Source organism: Phyllostomus hastatus, unplaced genomic scaffold (genome assembly GCF_019186645.2).
Source record: "Phyllostomus hastatus isolate PE091 unplaced genomic scaffold, TTU_PhHast_1.1 phas_scaffold_193, whole genome shotgun sequence".
Taxonomy (NCBI): domain Eukaryota; kingdom Metazoa; phylum Chordata; class Mammalia; order Chiroptera; family Phyllostomidae; genus Phyllostomus; species Phyllostomus hastatus.
In genome coordinates, this window is record NW_025334015.1 from 2,016,366 (window position 1) to 2,033,456 (window position 17,091).

Here is a 17,091-nt window from a genome sequence, read left to right on the forward strand (position 1 = left end):
CTCTGTCTCTCTCTCTCTCTCTGCATTTGCTTCTCATACAAACTTCAAGTGCCAGCTTCAAAGAAACCTATGACTATGATTTCATGTATTATAATTCAGTTCCATAAATAGATTCTAAAGCTGATAGAAGCAAATTATCTGCTTTTTTAAATTTTGAAAATGACTTACAAACATTAACAGGTACATCTGATGAGAAATCTATACCACCCTGTAATCTATCACCCAGAGGGATCTTCAATTGTATGTGATATGACACATTATCAACTACAACAAGAAATTAACTTAGTTCTTAACAATAATTCTAGAAGCTATGTAGAAACTCAGATTGATTCCATGTAGCATAAAGAAAAGAGATTCCTTAGTAACAAACTCCTGCATTTATTCTTTAGGGCAAGGACATTATGGCTTCAAAAAATATTTTTTAAAGGAAAAATAATAACCAACCACAGTGTGTAATCTCAGCTGAGCTTGATTTTAAGATTAGTAGGCACAAAATGCAGTTATGTTTACTACCAATGTAACTCCACTAGGCGAAAAGAAAATTCTCATGGGCCGAGTGATTTTTTTCGATGGGATGAGTGACAGCTTTCATGTTCCCGGAATGGAAGATAGGGAACACAAATTCTGAAATTCTTAGCTTGTTCAATGTGTATATAACTAAAACAATCATTTATATTCGCACTTTGGTTTTCTCCAAAAGAATTATGGGTACATGATAGAACCATTCACCATAGTTTTTCTAGCACGTAACATAGTACCTGGTAGTCAAAATGTTTTTGTTGAATGACTAACCAAATTAATGAACTCAATAAATATTTGTATTTCATTATCAAAGAAGTCTATACATTTGCAACCTTGTTTTTGACCGTGTTTTATAAGAGACTCAAAATTGACAAGGCCTAAGTACAATCTACACTAGAAGTTTCCTCCAGACAAATTACTAAACATGTCTGTATCCTAGAAGTCAGTTTCAAAAGCATACTGGAGAATATATGTTTCAATATAATGGATACATTTTTGGTTCCCATTGCTTACAGGTTAATGCACATGGATTTTTACTATCTGAACAATAGGAATCTATGTGAATAAATTTGTTCCATTGAGCTGGACACTCCATCTCACAAATGCTGTGAACAATGTTCTGTCTGAATCAAATATATGAATATGAAGAACAAATCTACTTTGCATTGCAATTCACTTGAAGTCTATCAGGTCTATTAAGGTATAATGGACTCTAATTAAGTCTTCAACCAATAGAATTATTCTCTACCTTAAGTGAATAACTATCTGAAAAGAGATATAGTTTAATATTAAATAAAATATTTAAAAAATTGCTTTTATTCTGTTTTTTATAGCTATAATTTTCACAGGCCTCAGTAAAGTCCAAGCTAACCAAAAGAAAATCTTGCATACATAAAACTAAATGATCATTGCCTCCTGTGATAACTGAAATCCCATTATACACACATACATATAACAAATTTACTGTAGCATAGTTACTAAGGTAGTATTTCTAATAATGAAGGAACACTTTTATACCTATTCTTCCAAACTTGACAACCAAAATGATTTAACATTAAAATGCTTGCTTACCAATGATGACTGAATAATTGGTATAAGACTATAAAACTGAAAAAATACATTAAATAACCATTTTAGTTGTTGATAAACACTCAACAGAGAACTATAATTGCTGTGGGAAAAAACTAAACTGGGTGAGCTCTGTAGTCTCAGGAGCTTTCTCCTTGGAGACAAGTTCTAAACTGTAGTGCAGGGAAAGGGAATCTAGAAAGCAATGGTCTTGCTTGGCTGAAGAGGAAGGGAACAGAATTTGGTGTTCCTGAGTGTACTCCAATTTGTGGGTCAAGATAACAGATAAAAGGGAACTGCACAGAGAAAAAGCTTCAGAAATCTGTATCAGGAGCCCTTGCATGTCTGACTGAATACCAACTACAACATGCTGAGCAAAGACAACCCCTAGGGAAGAAAAACTGCTGAGGAGCTGTGCATAACTCAAGTGCTACAGCTCTCACAAGGCTCAGGGATGATCAACTTCTACCCACACAGGGTGTGGAGACTTCAGAGCAGCCAGCAGTGCTGGGCAGAGAAGCCCAGAAGGCCATGATTTAGAGAAGAGTTTGTCTGTAGAATCAAGTCTCCTGTAGACCCCTCCTAACAGAGTTGTAAAACAACACCAAAAAGAACCAAACAGTTTTGATTTAACTGCCTTCTTGAATCAAATTCAATACTCTATTAAAGGAGACAACAAAAGCAGACACTCAGCAATATAAGACCTATAAAGTTCAGTATCAACTCAGAAATTATTATATGTAAAAAGGGTAAAAAATGTGACTCACAACCAGAAGAAAAATCAGTCAATAAAAACAGACTCTGAAATGATGGAGACAATGGAATTAGTAGAAAAGAACTTCAAAACAACTATTATAAACATGTTAAAGGACTTAAAGAAAAAGAATGGATAAACTGCAGCAATGGGTAAAACAGAGAAACAGAAGAAAGAGTAGAAGCCCTGGCTGGCATAGCTCAGTGGATTGAGCACGGGCTGGGAACCAAAGTGTCCCAGGTTCCATTCCCAGCCAGGGTACATTCCTGGGTTGCAGGCCATAACCCCCAGCAACCGCACATTGATGTTTCTTTCTCTCTCTCTCTCTCTCCCCCCCACCCCTCCCTTCCCTCTCTAGAAATAAATAAATAAGATCTTTAAAATAAAAAGAATGAGTAGAAATTTTATAAAGAAACATAAAAGAACCAAAGAGAAATCCTAGAACCTTAAAAGAAATGTGTGAAGTAAAAATGTCACTGGATGAGCTTAATAGGGAAAGAAAGGTTAGTGAATTTGAATATAGGGAAATATAAATTATCTAAACTGAAACACATACAAAAATGGCTGAAAAAATTTTAAAAATTAAGTTTCAGTTTATGACTGCAATAGAAAAAAGTTAAATGTATGACAGTCGTAGAATATAAAAGAACTGAAAACTTTTAGGCACATATGTTTTATATGTGATCAGCTAACATTAATTCAAGAAGACTATGATAAGTTAAGGATTTATACAAGTTCTAAAGCAATTATTATAAAATAAATAAATAAAATGAGGTATAAATAATAAGCCAACAGAAGATATCAAATGGAATAGTAAACATTACTCATCCAAAATTAGGCTGGTGACCTGACTGGTGTGGCTCAGTGGGTTGGGCATTGTTTGGCAAACCAAAACTTCACTTGTTTGATTCCTGGTCAGGGCACATGCATGGGTTGCAGGCCAGGCCCCCTGATGGGGGCATGTGAGAGGCAACTGATTAATGTTTCTCCTGCACATCCATGTTTCTCTCCCTCTCTTTTTCCCTACCTTCACCTCTCTATAAAATAAATAAATAAAATCTTTTAAAAAATTAGACTGGAAAAAGGATAAAAGAGACAAAATACATATGGGAAAAATAGAATACAAACAGCAAGATACCAGTCTTATACTCAACTATTTAAATGACTACACATAAGTTGTAAATTAACTAAGTAGTCTATTGAAAGATAAAACTGGCATAATGTATTAAAGTGCATGCCCCAATATATGCTGATTACAACAGACTCACGTATAATGTAAAGACACGGATAACTTAAAAGTAAAGAAATGTGGAAAAAAAAGTAAAGAAATGTGGGAAAAATAGTACCATATAGGCCCTATGTTGTTGAGTGTCTTATCATTAATAAAAACTTTAATGATAAGAATGATGAAGTGGCTATATTAATATTTTACAAAATCAACTTTAAGAAAAGTAATTTTAGCAGAAAAAATAATACAAATCCTTATAAAATGGTAACATCTGGTAATAGCATCAAACTTCATGAAGAATAAATGAGTGGGATAGAGGTAAGCAGCAGACAAATTTGCAGAGATTTCAACATTGTGACCTCAAAAATTGATAGAATAACTAAACAGGCAAATGGAAGGCCACAGGCAAATGGAACAATGGTACCATCCTATCCACCGGCATAACTTGAATTATATGTACAAATCACTACTCCCAGTAGAATGACTGAAAGACTAACCACATCAAATGTTGCTGAGAATGTGGAGCAACTGAAACTTTCATATATTATTCTTTTTATTGTTGTTCAATTACAGTTTTACCTATTTCCCCTAATATCCTCCCCCACACTACCCAGCCGCATAAATCATTAGTGGAAACATAAAATGGTACAGTATTTTTAAAACTTGTTTGACCATTTCCCACAAAGTTAAACATTTACCTTAACCAGCAATTTCACTTCAAGGCATTTACCCAAAAGAATTAAAAACATATCTTAAAGTACAAACACATATGACACAATGTTCATAATGGCTTTATACACAATAGCTAAAAGCTGGTAATGGCCATAAATAAGCACCATAGGAAAGTGGAAAACCAAATAATTGTATATCCATATAATGGAATACTACTACTCAGCCATACAATGAATGAACTACCTAGCAAAGCAGCAACATAAATCAACCTCAAAGACATTTGAACCAGGACCCAAACTGTGCAGAGTGCATGGTTTTATATATGAAGTTTTAGAAGAAGCAAAAGTAATCTATGGTGATAGAAATCAGACAGGGTCATATCTGGGATGGGGACTTTGTAATTAATTGGGCAGAAGTATGAGGAAACTAACTAGAAATGTTAGTTCTATCCAGTTAGTTCTGCTATAACACTTACTTTGAAAATAAGAATTTGTTCTAGTACAATTGACACATTAAGGAAGAATTTGAGGGCGATGTAGATTTTTCACTTGCTTATGTGTGATTCTGTCTTCAAGAAACACTAAGTGAATGCAGAAAACTGTACTCAGCTGGATTGATCTGCATAGGAAGGCACAAGTCTCACACACAGGAACACACCTGAAACATCTTGTAGCAACTTCTGTTCTTCTCATGATTACAAACCAAAACAATCTGCACCAGCTGTTACATACTTTTGTCTCATTTCAGGTAACCCTCCTTCCTGCACTTTGCAATAACTCATAAACTAGAACCCTTCTGATGTCCACTTCCACAAGAAAACATCAGGTCTTTTTTAAGGCAAAGTTCCATATTTATTATTGCATTTAAGAACTTTTTAATCACCTAACATGCGTAAAACTGAACTAGTGTTTTTATTAAACTTCTATTCAGTTTACATGTCACTGACAAAGTGCTTGAACGTTGTACTCTAATCCCATTCTTTTTGCATAAGACTTGTGGTGTTTATGGCATGATTTCGCATGGCACTACAGATTTTTAGGAATGCATATTTCACATTGCAGCAGAATCAACTGTTTCTTTTTGGGGGATGAATTATATAAGTGAATTCAATGGTCAAATCTATTCAAACTATATACCTAAAATCTGTATATTTCCTATAGGTAAAAGATACCTCATTAAAATAATATTTAATAATAACATAGTCATTTGTTTAAGGTCTACACCTTATGAGCATGTTAGTTCTTGATTTATCATCTGTTTCATATTGTTTCTTAGTGAGTAGCAAACTACTTAACAGTGCCCTGGATGTGACTCCTTCCCTTCCCTTCCCTTCCCTTCCCTTCCCTTCCCTTCCCTTCCCTTCCCTTCCCTTCCCTTCCCTTCCCTTCCCTTCCCTTCCCTTCCCTTCCCTTCCCTTCCCTTCCCTTCCCTTCCCTTCCTTTCCCTTCCCTTCCCTCTCTTCTCTCTTCTCTTTTCTTTTTTCTTTTTATGACATGTTTGCTTATGGTCTCCTGAACTCAACATGATTTATATCTAAGATGTTCTCTTCCTTCATTTCTGCCAGATTAATTTCTACTAATCTTTTGAGTTTTAGTTAAAATATCACTTCTTCTAGGAAGTCTTCCTGGCTATTATTTCCTCCTCGATCTAATTAAACATCCCTCATATTTGCTCTTACAGCATTGTATCCTTAGCTTATTCATAGTATTTGCCACATTTTTTAGGAATTAATCATCATTGCTTTGATATATAACTTTCAAGGAAAGAGTTTTTTCTCCTGAACCTTTTTTTCTCACTCAGTGATTGGCATTTATTATATGCACAAAATGATTTATCTAAAAATTATCTGAATAAATAAGTGAATGTACTACTTCTTAAACTAGTTCATTAGTTTCCTATTCCTAATTTCTTATAGGTTACAATTCTGATTTTATAATTTTCCATCTTTAATCTAACTTGATCCTTCTTAATGATATTCATGTCCTTAATCAGGAGTGTATAAACAATCCATACTACAATTTTATAAAGACATGTGAACATTTAACAAGCTTCAGGAGCCATTTGCAGTTTAGAATAGCTAGATGGATTTTTTTTCTTGGAGATTATCCTGTGCCAGTAACAGACAGATAAAATGTTTCCCATGCCTATGAGTATTTAGGAGTTCCTTTGTGTGCCTAGACCTTTTTTCCCATAAAGGGGAAGTGGTGTGCATTGGGGGTGGACAAAAGAAAAATGACAAGAAACAAAATCTTTGCTGCTATAAGATCAAACTCCAAGCAGAATTCCTTTATAAACTTTCATTTCTGTGAAAGTGCAGTGTGGTGTTCATTTTCACTGTATCTGCCCGCTTAATTGTTTCTGCCTGTTCATTTTCATTCTCCAGTGAAAACATTAGCCTAAGGGACATTGAAAATCAAAAGGTAAGGTAGGCTTGAAGTTTAACAGGAAATGAACAGTGGTGTTGCTGCAATATTAAAGTAAAAGTTTAGAACCAATAGGAAAAACCATCATTCTCAGTCAATATGTGTTTTCTCCTTTTTGTTGTTTCCTTTTGCTCTTCCAAATGCCAAAATTAAAAGAAAACATTCCACAGCTTATACATTTTTACATGACTAAGATATATAAATGATGCAGGGAGGTATTCATTAATGGAATTTATGCAAAAACAATCAAGAGATTTTGAATTATGATGTAGTAATCTAAAATCCAGGACAGATTTCCTGACAGATGTAATTAATTCATTTAGAATTACCCCTCTCCACCTTCAAACCGTCTCTTTCCAGAATTATTTAGATAATTAAGGAAGTGGTTAGAATCTGAACCATCTTGAAACCAAAACTGACTAGATAATTATCCAACTCTCTATTTCACTTGCAATGTAGACATATGATTTCAGTGTTTCCATGTGTACTACTGAAGTTTAACCTCTAGTAGGGAAGTCTTCAGAAAGAATAGAACTTGAACTTCAGATGTTTTTTATTGTCCAAACTAGTCCAATTATTCTTAAGGTGGAATGGCTGAATTGCAGCACACATCAGTTATGCTAACTGCTGGTCATTTACCAAGTCAAGAGAAATGCCATTATTGTCCAGCTTCTCTCTGATCCCTGAGACAAAAGGTCAAGCCAATACTGAAAACTCAAGTTCAGACAATGGCAACTTAAAATACTTTCAACTTTGCAACTACTTTCTCCACCTTAACAAGGAAATCAAACAATGCAAGGAGAGCAAAACATAATAATCAGCAGAGAAAGTTATTTAAAATGGCACACCAGATAGAGAGATTTAGAGCTAAATAATGAGATGGAAAATACCAAATTTAAAATAAATAAATAAATGAATAAATGAATAAATAAATAAATAAATAAATAAAAGACCTCATGTGTAAACATACAGGATCTGTCCAGAAGGTATCCAGCTATGTATTATAAAAAAATAGAGACATTTACAGAGGAAGATACAAGATATGAGAAACATTGTACATAGGACAGTAACATCTCAGTCTGCTTCAAAGTAGACACCTTGGGACCCACACAGTTCTCCCAATCACCATCACCTGCCCCATCATATTTTCCTGAATTGCATTGGTGGTCTGAAATATCTTCCCTTTCAAAGGTGATTTTAGTTTTGGGAAAAGCCAAAAGTTTCAGGGTGCCAAATCTGGGCTGTAGGGAGGGCTGAGTCACCTGGGTGATTTGATATTTCATCAAAAAACTCTACATGAGATGTGATGCATGATGGGTTCATTGTCAGGATGCCAATCACCAGTTAGTTGCTCACAGCTGTGGTCTTTTGAATCATTGAAATAGTTTCTGCAGAGGAATGTTCAAGTTTAACTCAAAATGATGCAGATTCATTGTTCTACTTGCTCTGTCATTTTGAATGTGATGGCCACACAGTACACATGCTCACTCAACAAGGTCTACCACCACCCTGCAACTAGTACAGTGAAGTCATCAATGTTCACCCATGCACATTCAGGTCCACTCTCCTTGCTTGCCAGGTTACATTGATGTTGCGCAAACTGTTCTTATTATATTAACAGTGATTGGACTTTTTCCAGATAGACCTCGTATACAATTTGAGAGACCATTTATTTTCAGGTATAATTTGAATTAATTCAAATGGACATGACAAGGAAAAGTCACAAAGTAAGTATTTAATTTTTTCTGCCTTTGAATAACAAGGGATTTGGGGTGGATCCAAATTTATAAAGAGCAATCCTGACTTTATATTCATTATCTAATGGAAAGATAGTCATGCTTTTATATTATTTGCTAATGCTATATTTAATAGGTATTACATACTCAAAAGCTACTTTCAATTATTGATTGATTATGTATCATACCAATCATTTTTAAGAATAGAAGTACAAAAACAATGGCTAATTATAAAACACAGTTTTAGGAAGAAGTGGTTCATTAGTTATCTTTACAGTGATCATTGGCTGTTGCTGTTACTGGAAGGGAAGCAATATTTGTGGTAGTAATGTAGGGGTGCAACATTAGATATAGGTTTAGAATGAGGAAGCAAAACAAATAAACAAATTACAAGTTAAATACTTTGGGGGAAGGGAAGTATTTTTACAGGTATCAGTTATTGCTGTTACAAGTCATAAATAATGCTAAATAAAACATTACTAAACAGGCATTAAATACCTTTTGCATACATAGAAGATAAGAAAATCTTTTTTCCTTCTATGCTGCAGACTGCAGGCATTTCCCTCTCTGTCAAGTGCAATTCTTTCTTGATGAATGACAAGGCAGGATAATAGTCTGTGGTCACCATGGCAACCAGACAGCAGCACTGTGTGCCTAGCATTTTTTCATCTGAAAATGAAACCAGAAGCAAAGAAAAGCTGAAAATGTAACCAATAGATTAACTGATACACAAAAAGGAAAAGAAAGAAAGAAAAAAGGAACAAAAGGGCAAGTTAGATTACAACTAATCAAAATTATAGTCCTTAGCCCCTCCCTCTTTCCTCCTTCTTCCTTCTCTCTCTCCTCACACACACACATTCACACTCACACACACAGCTGATATTTTAAAATTTTATTTTAACAATCATGTTTTATTTTCATAATTAAAATGCCATATTTGCTTTTGAAATCTAGCAATAAATGAGTTTTTAAAAGAGGCATTTAATTTTACTAAACATTGCAATTTATTAAGCTTTATGTACTGTGTTTGTACTAGAATTTATAAATTCCTTTCCCCTTCAGCGGTATCCCTGAGCCATCCAGAGACCAAGTGCTTAATGCAGCACAGTTTTATCTGAGGCAGGATATTTGGGAAGGTGACCTGGAGCTGAGAAGCTAGAGGATGATTCTGTGTTAACACTGAGGGTTCCATATACTCAAGCCACTGTGTTTATTAAGTAATTGTAGTTACTCTTCTGTTGAGTTAAAAGGAAGCAGCAGATCTCTACTCTATTCTCATTCTTAAACATAAGATTCCTGAATCCCCATTCATACTACTGTATGTATATTCTGCCCATGCACTTTCCTCTCATTTACTACTCTTAAAATATTTATGACAGCTTTCCTTTTAGATGGTTTCTGTCTCTACTGAATACAAATATAGAGAAAACAGACATAAAGGAGGATTTTTGTGAGAGTAATAGCTCATTTTTTTGGCTATTTGGTGGAGCCAAAGAATGCTAAACTGGAAGTCAGAGGACAAAATTCCTGTGCAGAGCTCAGCTTTGCAACTTCAGACCACTGGCAAGGGGAGAATGAACAAATAAGCCCTTGAATCAAGCCCTGCACAAGAGCTTCAATCATAGCTCCACCCCTTGGTGAAAGACAATAGGTATCGATACGTATTATGAATGAGCCAGAGCGTCCTTAATTTCGTTGAGCTTCAGTGTGTTTTGTCATCAAAGTGGACAAATCTTACCTACTTCATGGGAATTTTGAGAAAATTAATGAGATCATCTGTTGAAAATAGCTAGTATCTAGTAGGAGTCAGTTAAAGATTCCTTTTTCCTGTAATCGAAACTCTCAGTTTTCTAATCAGGTAATAGAAATATCTGTACTGTGTGTGTGTATATGTGTAAGAAAGAGAGAAAGTGTATACATAACTGCCTGTTTCAGAAGGATGTGGATCAAATTAATTTATGTGAAATGCTTTGAAAGTATGAGATGCTCATGGAAAAGGAAGTTGTCACTCAGAGGCATTGAGAAACTTCTTTTCCAGGAGAATCCTAAAGAAAGGTATCTGACTTTAACTTGCCCTAAGGCAAAGGGGGGATTCGGAGCCTCCTATGTCAGGACTGCCCCCTGCAGTGTGAACAAGAAGATGAGAGTGTAGGAAGCCTACAGAACAAGGTGACACAGTTTACTGGAGCAACTGGGGTTTCTCAGAGCTGGCCACATGTCCACGGTGGCAGCACAGAGCACTCCTGACACTCCTCTCAGATGCCCATTGGTTGCACTGGCCACCCACAGCAAGGCCTAATAAATCCTTCCTTTGTCCCCATTTTCCCCAAAGCACACAAATACAAAGTAAACAGTTGGATCAAAGCTTTTAATGTGCTTTGTGCTGTTTTTTTGGAAAAGATCAGGTCTGATATTTGAGAGAAAGAGTCCTTCTGGTCGGGCTGAGCTCATGAAGTCTCAGACAAATTGTAAACAAGACCAGGGCACACACTCCTCACATGCCCACAACCCGCCACAGCCACCACCACAGCAGCAGCCAATGCTGGCTGGCTTTCCCGGATCACTCAGGAGAAGGCAACTTACTGTCTTAAAACTAACTCTCCTTACCAGCTTTTCCTAGAATTTGTTAGCATTTACATTGTGCACAACTATTGCCAGTTCTGTCTAAGCTCCTATTGTCCTGGGACCATAGATATTTTTTAAAATTTCCAATGATAGGCATCACGGTGCTTTACATACTATTAGGAATCTAACTGTTCAAATAAACTACTTAATAATTTAGAGTAAAATGGTGAGGAATAAAGATTTGAAGGAAGGGAATAACTAATTGTTTCATTAAATGAGATATATATTTTTCAAAATGTAAGGCTTGTATTTTTTGCCACCTATAGAATATAAAGAAGGGTCACATAAATAACATTTTGTCCATCCAGGCACTTATTTCAGGTGATGTTGTTATTTACACAGTTATTTGTTCTTTTTGCTGAATTGTGAGCTCTTTGCAGACAAGGATCACACCTCTCATGCTGCCTTAACACATTCCTAGGGCCCACCCTAGTGCTTAGCTCATAGTAGACACTTAATAAGTATTTGTTAATCAAATGGATGGGCTTGAAGTCAGGCACACCTATGTTTATATTGTAGTCCTACTATGTGCTAGTTGTGACTCTGGGTGTCTTTACTTTTCTGAACCTGATTTCTTATCTATAAAATGGGATGGCAATTCTTCACTTAATTTTTGTGACTACTAAATAAGACGTGCGAAAAATATGTAGTTCCTGGAATAGCATAGTAGATATGTAATAGCTACTAGTGTTCTGCTTTTTAATTCAATACATTTTGTTGCCTTTTTAGCAAATTGCTTGCCATTCCAAAAGGTCTTTCTTGGCAATCTTTGGAAGGTCACATAATGCTAACAGAAGAAGAACTATAGGTTCCTAAAAGGTTCATTCCCCAGAAAGTGGTTGTATGTATGTATTCCAAAGACCAGGTCTGTTCCAAGTGCAGAAGGGCAAATGTCATTCATGATTCACTGGAACAAGGAAGGTTGAATTTGATTGGAAAGACTAGCTTGAAAATTTAAAAAGTGAAGATAGACTCTTCGGGTTGGCATCAGATGAGGAACCAAATATAAATGCCCAGCAGTAAAGCCATTAATCTCAGGATGACCACTTATATTTGAACATCAGGAAAACAAATGATAAACCACAAAACTGGTCTGGGGCACAGAACAAGAAAGATGCACACAGTATTAGCTGAGATCAAAGAGTGAACTGACATTTAGGCAACATTTATTGAGCTGCATGTAGGACAAGGAATAGGTGCTTTCACATACCTCTACTTCTTCACTTAGGAGGCAATAGCACAACAGTAAGGCACAGGCTCAAGTCCAACTGTCAGGTTTCTATCCAGAGTCTTTCACTGTATAGCTCCATGATGAGGTGCATTACTTAAGTTCTCTTATCACAGTTTCCTCATCTGTTAAAAGAACAAGAGTGCCTACCTCACAAATTTTTGTGATTATTAAATGATTAAGTATATATAAAAACATTTAGAATAGAACCTGCCTTTAGAAAATATTCAATAAATTTCAATTGTTGTGGTTTGATTCATCTTCACTTATTTTTTATTAAATTTGAGAGGGATTGTAAACTTATGACAGAAAAGAGCTAGGAAAACCTGAATTTGAAAATAAGTTCTATCATAGCTTCAGTTTCCTCATCTGAAAGTAGAAGTAAGAAGACCTGGATCAAAAAATGTGTCATGAGTAATCCATTTATTAAAACATACCAAGATTAAGTGTGTCTATTCAGAATACACAGATGATTAGCAGTTTCAAACTGCAGGTAGTCAATATGAGGAAGATGTGGAAACTGACCCTAGGCGAGGGTCTCAGAGGTTAGCATCCAGGCCCTCAGAGATGAAGACAGAGGGACAGACACAGGTATCAGAGATGGGAGTTGCCACAATCAATACAACAGCCAACTTAAACTGGAGACACAATGATGCCAAACTAATCTTTCAAACACACATTCAGATGAAATCATCATGCTCATAGGCCTCCAATCACTTCATACCTGCCTAGGAATAAATATTGAGGCTCCTGAAATGAGCCTACAGGTTTTTCAGTCTCCACTTTCCACTTTCGGCTTTGTCTCCCATTTGCGATCATTAAGATATTGACTGTCTCCTGCATATGCACATGGCATTCAAGAAATAGATACAAACTGTTATTCTCACTTTTCTCTTCATCTGGAACACTATTCCTTTCCATCTCTACATGTCCAAGTTAGTCATTACCCTTGAGTCTTCGCTGAAGGCAACCTCCCCCAGGAAGCTCTCCCTGGGCCTCAAGCTGTGAATGCTAACACTTTTGGACACTTAGCAGTCCTCAATTAGAATAACTTGTGTGTCTGCCTTTCTTCCCTAAACAATTACAAGTTTCTTTAATCGGCAGTGTTTAACTGTTTAACCCTTGTTTGCTTGAAAGGGGCTTAAACAGAATAGTTGAACAATATGTAATTGTTATTTGCCTGATAGCTGTATTGAATGAATGAATAAATTAATAAAGGAAGGAAGGAAGGAAGGAAGGAAGGAAGGAAGGAAGGAAGGAAGGAAGGAAGGAAAGAAAACAGGTAAATATATAAATCCTTTATCTATAACCAGGTTTGGTTTTATAATACAAAGCTGACCATAAACCTTAGTATTAAAAAAATTAATAACATTAATACAAAATAACTATGAATTAACATTTATCAATGATATTACGAGCTAGGCACTGAGTGAAGATAAAGAGGTGTAGTATGGAGTGAAACATACACATCTCTACTCTCTGGAGCTTACAGTTCTACAGAAGGGGCATATCTTTATCAAACATTTCTCAATTATATAATTTTAAAACATGAATGATATAAGAAAAACATTATGGTCAGTTATAAGAACACAAATAAAGGGACAGGATCTAATTCAGAGAGGTCAGGAAGGCTTCCTTTGAGAATTGATGTTTCCATTCAGATTTTAACAATGGCGGCAGTTGATCATGGGCAGAGAAATGACTTAACAGCAGAAGACTGAATAGAACATCCCTTTGAAGGCATTTCTACTCTACAATCAGATGTTTCTAGGACTTTGTGAAGATGGAACATTGTATAGCATCAGTGCTAGTAATTTTGAGCGTATGTTAAAAACAAAGTAGGCAGATAGAAATATGGTTCAGAGAATAACATGATAAAGAAAGGGAGATATGATCAAGAAGAAAAAAAAGCTCAATTAACAAATAATAAACCTAAATAACAAAAAATAAACACAAGACAAAAAGGAGGAAGTTATGAGTATAAAGCATCAAACTTCATTCTAGATGTCTCAAAAAATCCAATAAATCTTTAACTTATAAGTATCTTTTGTTTGCAGTTAAATGTTTACCTTTAGAATCCCTGGAGAGAATTTGACTAAAGAAAATTCTAACTTGGCTTTTCATGAAAATATGCATGTCTATGTCTAGGTCCTGAACCAATGTAATATTATCACCCTTTTGGATATATGGACTGACAGAAGCAAAGAAAAGTAGGGGTTAAATAGAATTAAATATGAGGGGTTAGAGCCAGTTGCTTTGTGCTTCTGATTCTGGTTGAACAGGTATTTGTAAACATACTAAGGGCTGAATTTATGAAAATAAAGCCTAAAGTTTACACTTGAAAAAATGGAAGAAGGCAAGTGAATAAGCTTCCTCTGCTTGCCTGTTTTCTGCAGGCAAGAGGTGCTGAGAAACACGAATAAAAGTGATTTAACCAGGTTCCCCTTCTACCCCCAAGCCTGTCATATTGTCAGAAAAACCAATCAGGGAAGAATTCTCTGAAATGCTGTCTTTCAGTCTTCAAGTTTCCTTTATTAAAGCATAATACCCATGAGAGGAACCCACCTTATTGAATAATACTTTAAAGAAGCATTATTCTATCAGCTGAGCCTGAGGCCCTTCAGGGAGGAGACATGTGACAGAGCATGGGGTTGGGCATAGGCACTACTGGGTGGAATGATGCTGGGGAAAATTCTGTTCAATTGCACAAGGAGGGCCCAGCCAGAGTCTCAACTGCACAGGAGCCTCTGTTGGCTCTCTGTAAACAGCTCCACCCTAACACAAATTCATTATATATACAAAACACTTTATTCATAGAGGGGTCACTTGCTTTAGTTGTAAAATAAAAATATGCACAAATTTGGAACATTTGCTCTTTATCATTCATGTAATTTCACATGGTCAGACATTTAACAAGATACAAAAAAAGTGATTATAAACTGCATACAAAATAAAAAGCATGCACGTCTTCCTCATTACAAACAAGACTCACCCATGCATGTTTTTGTGAATGGGCATTACTGACTGGCAATCTTCCCATGAGCAAACTGGCCAATCAAAACTCAGCAATGCCTTGATCCCAAACTGGTCACACATATAAGAAATGCCAATTTTCAGAGCTTGATAACAAAACTTTAAAAGTTCTTGATAACAGAAGTTCATCAACAAAAAATTCAGTTAAAAGGATGAATTGCTTACTCATGGTTATTGTTAGCTAATAATAAAACTATAATCACTGTATTATTATTATTATTATTATTATTATTATTATTATTATTATTGTAATCAAAGGGGGTAGGATCAATGGTGGGAAGAGGGAATGGCTGGAATAGGAGGAGTAGTGGGGGGAAAGGAGATAACTGTACTTGAACAACAATAAAAAATATGAAAAAAATCTTGAAGAATGCAAGATGATGTGTAGAGCTGATAAAGGAAATGAGTTTGTTTTAAAAGGCAAAAATATGTGACTTCAGATAAAGGTGACTATTTTGGCATGGCTTTCTTTGAAGGCTCAGAAGCCACTTCTAAAATTTTTCTCAACATTAGCTCTAAGATAGTTATTATTTTCTTTGAGGTCCGCTGGCTAAACACATAATGATCTTGACACCTACAGATGTAGAATCTCTTTTTAAAGGTCTGAAGGTTTCTGTGACCCACATTGGGGGTGTCAAAACCATAATTAAATCCAATTTATGTATGGTGTGGGGGTTCTGCTTTTTAAAAGAAGATACTGAAAAATTAAAACCAAGAAGATGATCTGGGAGATGGTGGCAAGGTAGGTGGAAGCAAAGGCCACTTTCCCCAGCACATGGGTAAAATACCTAGCCAGTCTTCTGAGGAACAGAGCGAACAGCCAATGGTATTCCATAATATATGAAGATTGGAGACCGAAAATTATAGCGGACATTGAAAAATAAGACAGTAAGGAGAGTGCTTAAGGACAATAAGGTCACTGGGAGGAGCACAGACACCAGGTTGGCTGCAGCCCCAGGCCTGGCGCCTTCCAGGTCTGTTGCAAGATTCTTGGGAGACAGCCAGGCTGAGCTGTGTGAGAGGCCAGGTGCTTGTTTGGACTGGGGGTCTTGAATAAGAGGAATTTTTCAAAAAGAAACAGAGAAAAAAGAGGCACTCCATGGCTGTTTGGGGAATTCTCCACAACAGCCACCTGCCTGCTGTGCCCCTAACCCCTGCAGTCCTGGGTTAGTACGCACCCACTCTATGGCCAAGGGAGGCCCGCCTGCACCCATACCCGAAGAACCAGGGATGGTGTGCACCTAGTCCAGACTGGCAAGGTCCATCTGTGCTCATGCCAGAAGCACCAGGACGGTGAACACCTGGTCCATGGCCCAGCGGCAACCCGGCTATGCCCACACCAAAAGCACTGGGGATGGTGCACACCTGGTCCAAGGTCTGCAGCTGCCTGTCCGTGCTCACCCCAGAGACACCAGGGACAGAGCACCTCCCACCTGGCCCCTGTGCCCAGAGCCCTGCAAAGCCAACTGGCTCTCTAGGAGGAAGGTAGTAAAGCCCAGAAGAGGGGAGCCGCAGTCCCCAGAAAGACTTAACACAGTTGGGGGTGCTGAAGTACCCTGAAGAGGTGCTGAGAGTCCCTAGCATCTAGGACAGCAAAGAGCAAGAAGGTGGTGTATGAGTTGCCCCTAATTGGTGCACCTCAAGGACAGTGCAACTGGTGGACTAAAGGCCTGGGCTGGGCACAGAAGGGCACAGAAGAACTGGGCTGGAGGCTGGACAACAGTGAAGAGTGTGGCTCAGGAAGGGAGAAAAGTGAAAGGGATCCCTCCTCAGCCTGACACAGCCAGGAAGACCAGCAGCAG

General features: G+C 36.8%; 1 long non-coding RNA gene across 1 annotated transcript in view; it reads right to left on the reverse strand.

The window, feature by feature from the left end:
* Nucleotides 1-12,254: 12,254 nt before the first annotated feature.
* Nucleotides 12,255-17,091, reverse strand: part of LOC123832606 — a 36,138-nt gene continuing 31,301 nt past the window's right edge. The window contains exon 3 of the long non-coding RNA XR_006788097.1: nt 12,255-12,381. This is a non-coding gene — a long non-coding RNA (uncharacterized LOC123832606). The remainder of the gene's footprint in view (nt 12,382-17,091) is intronic.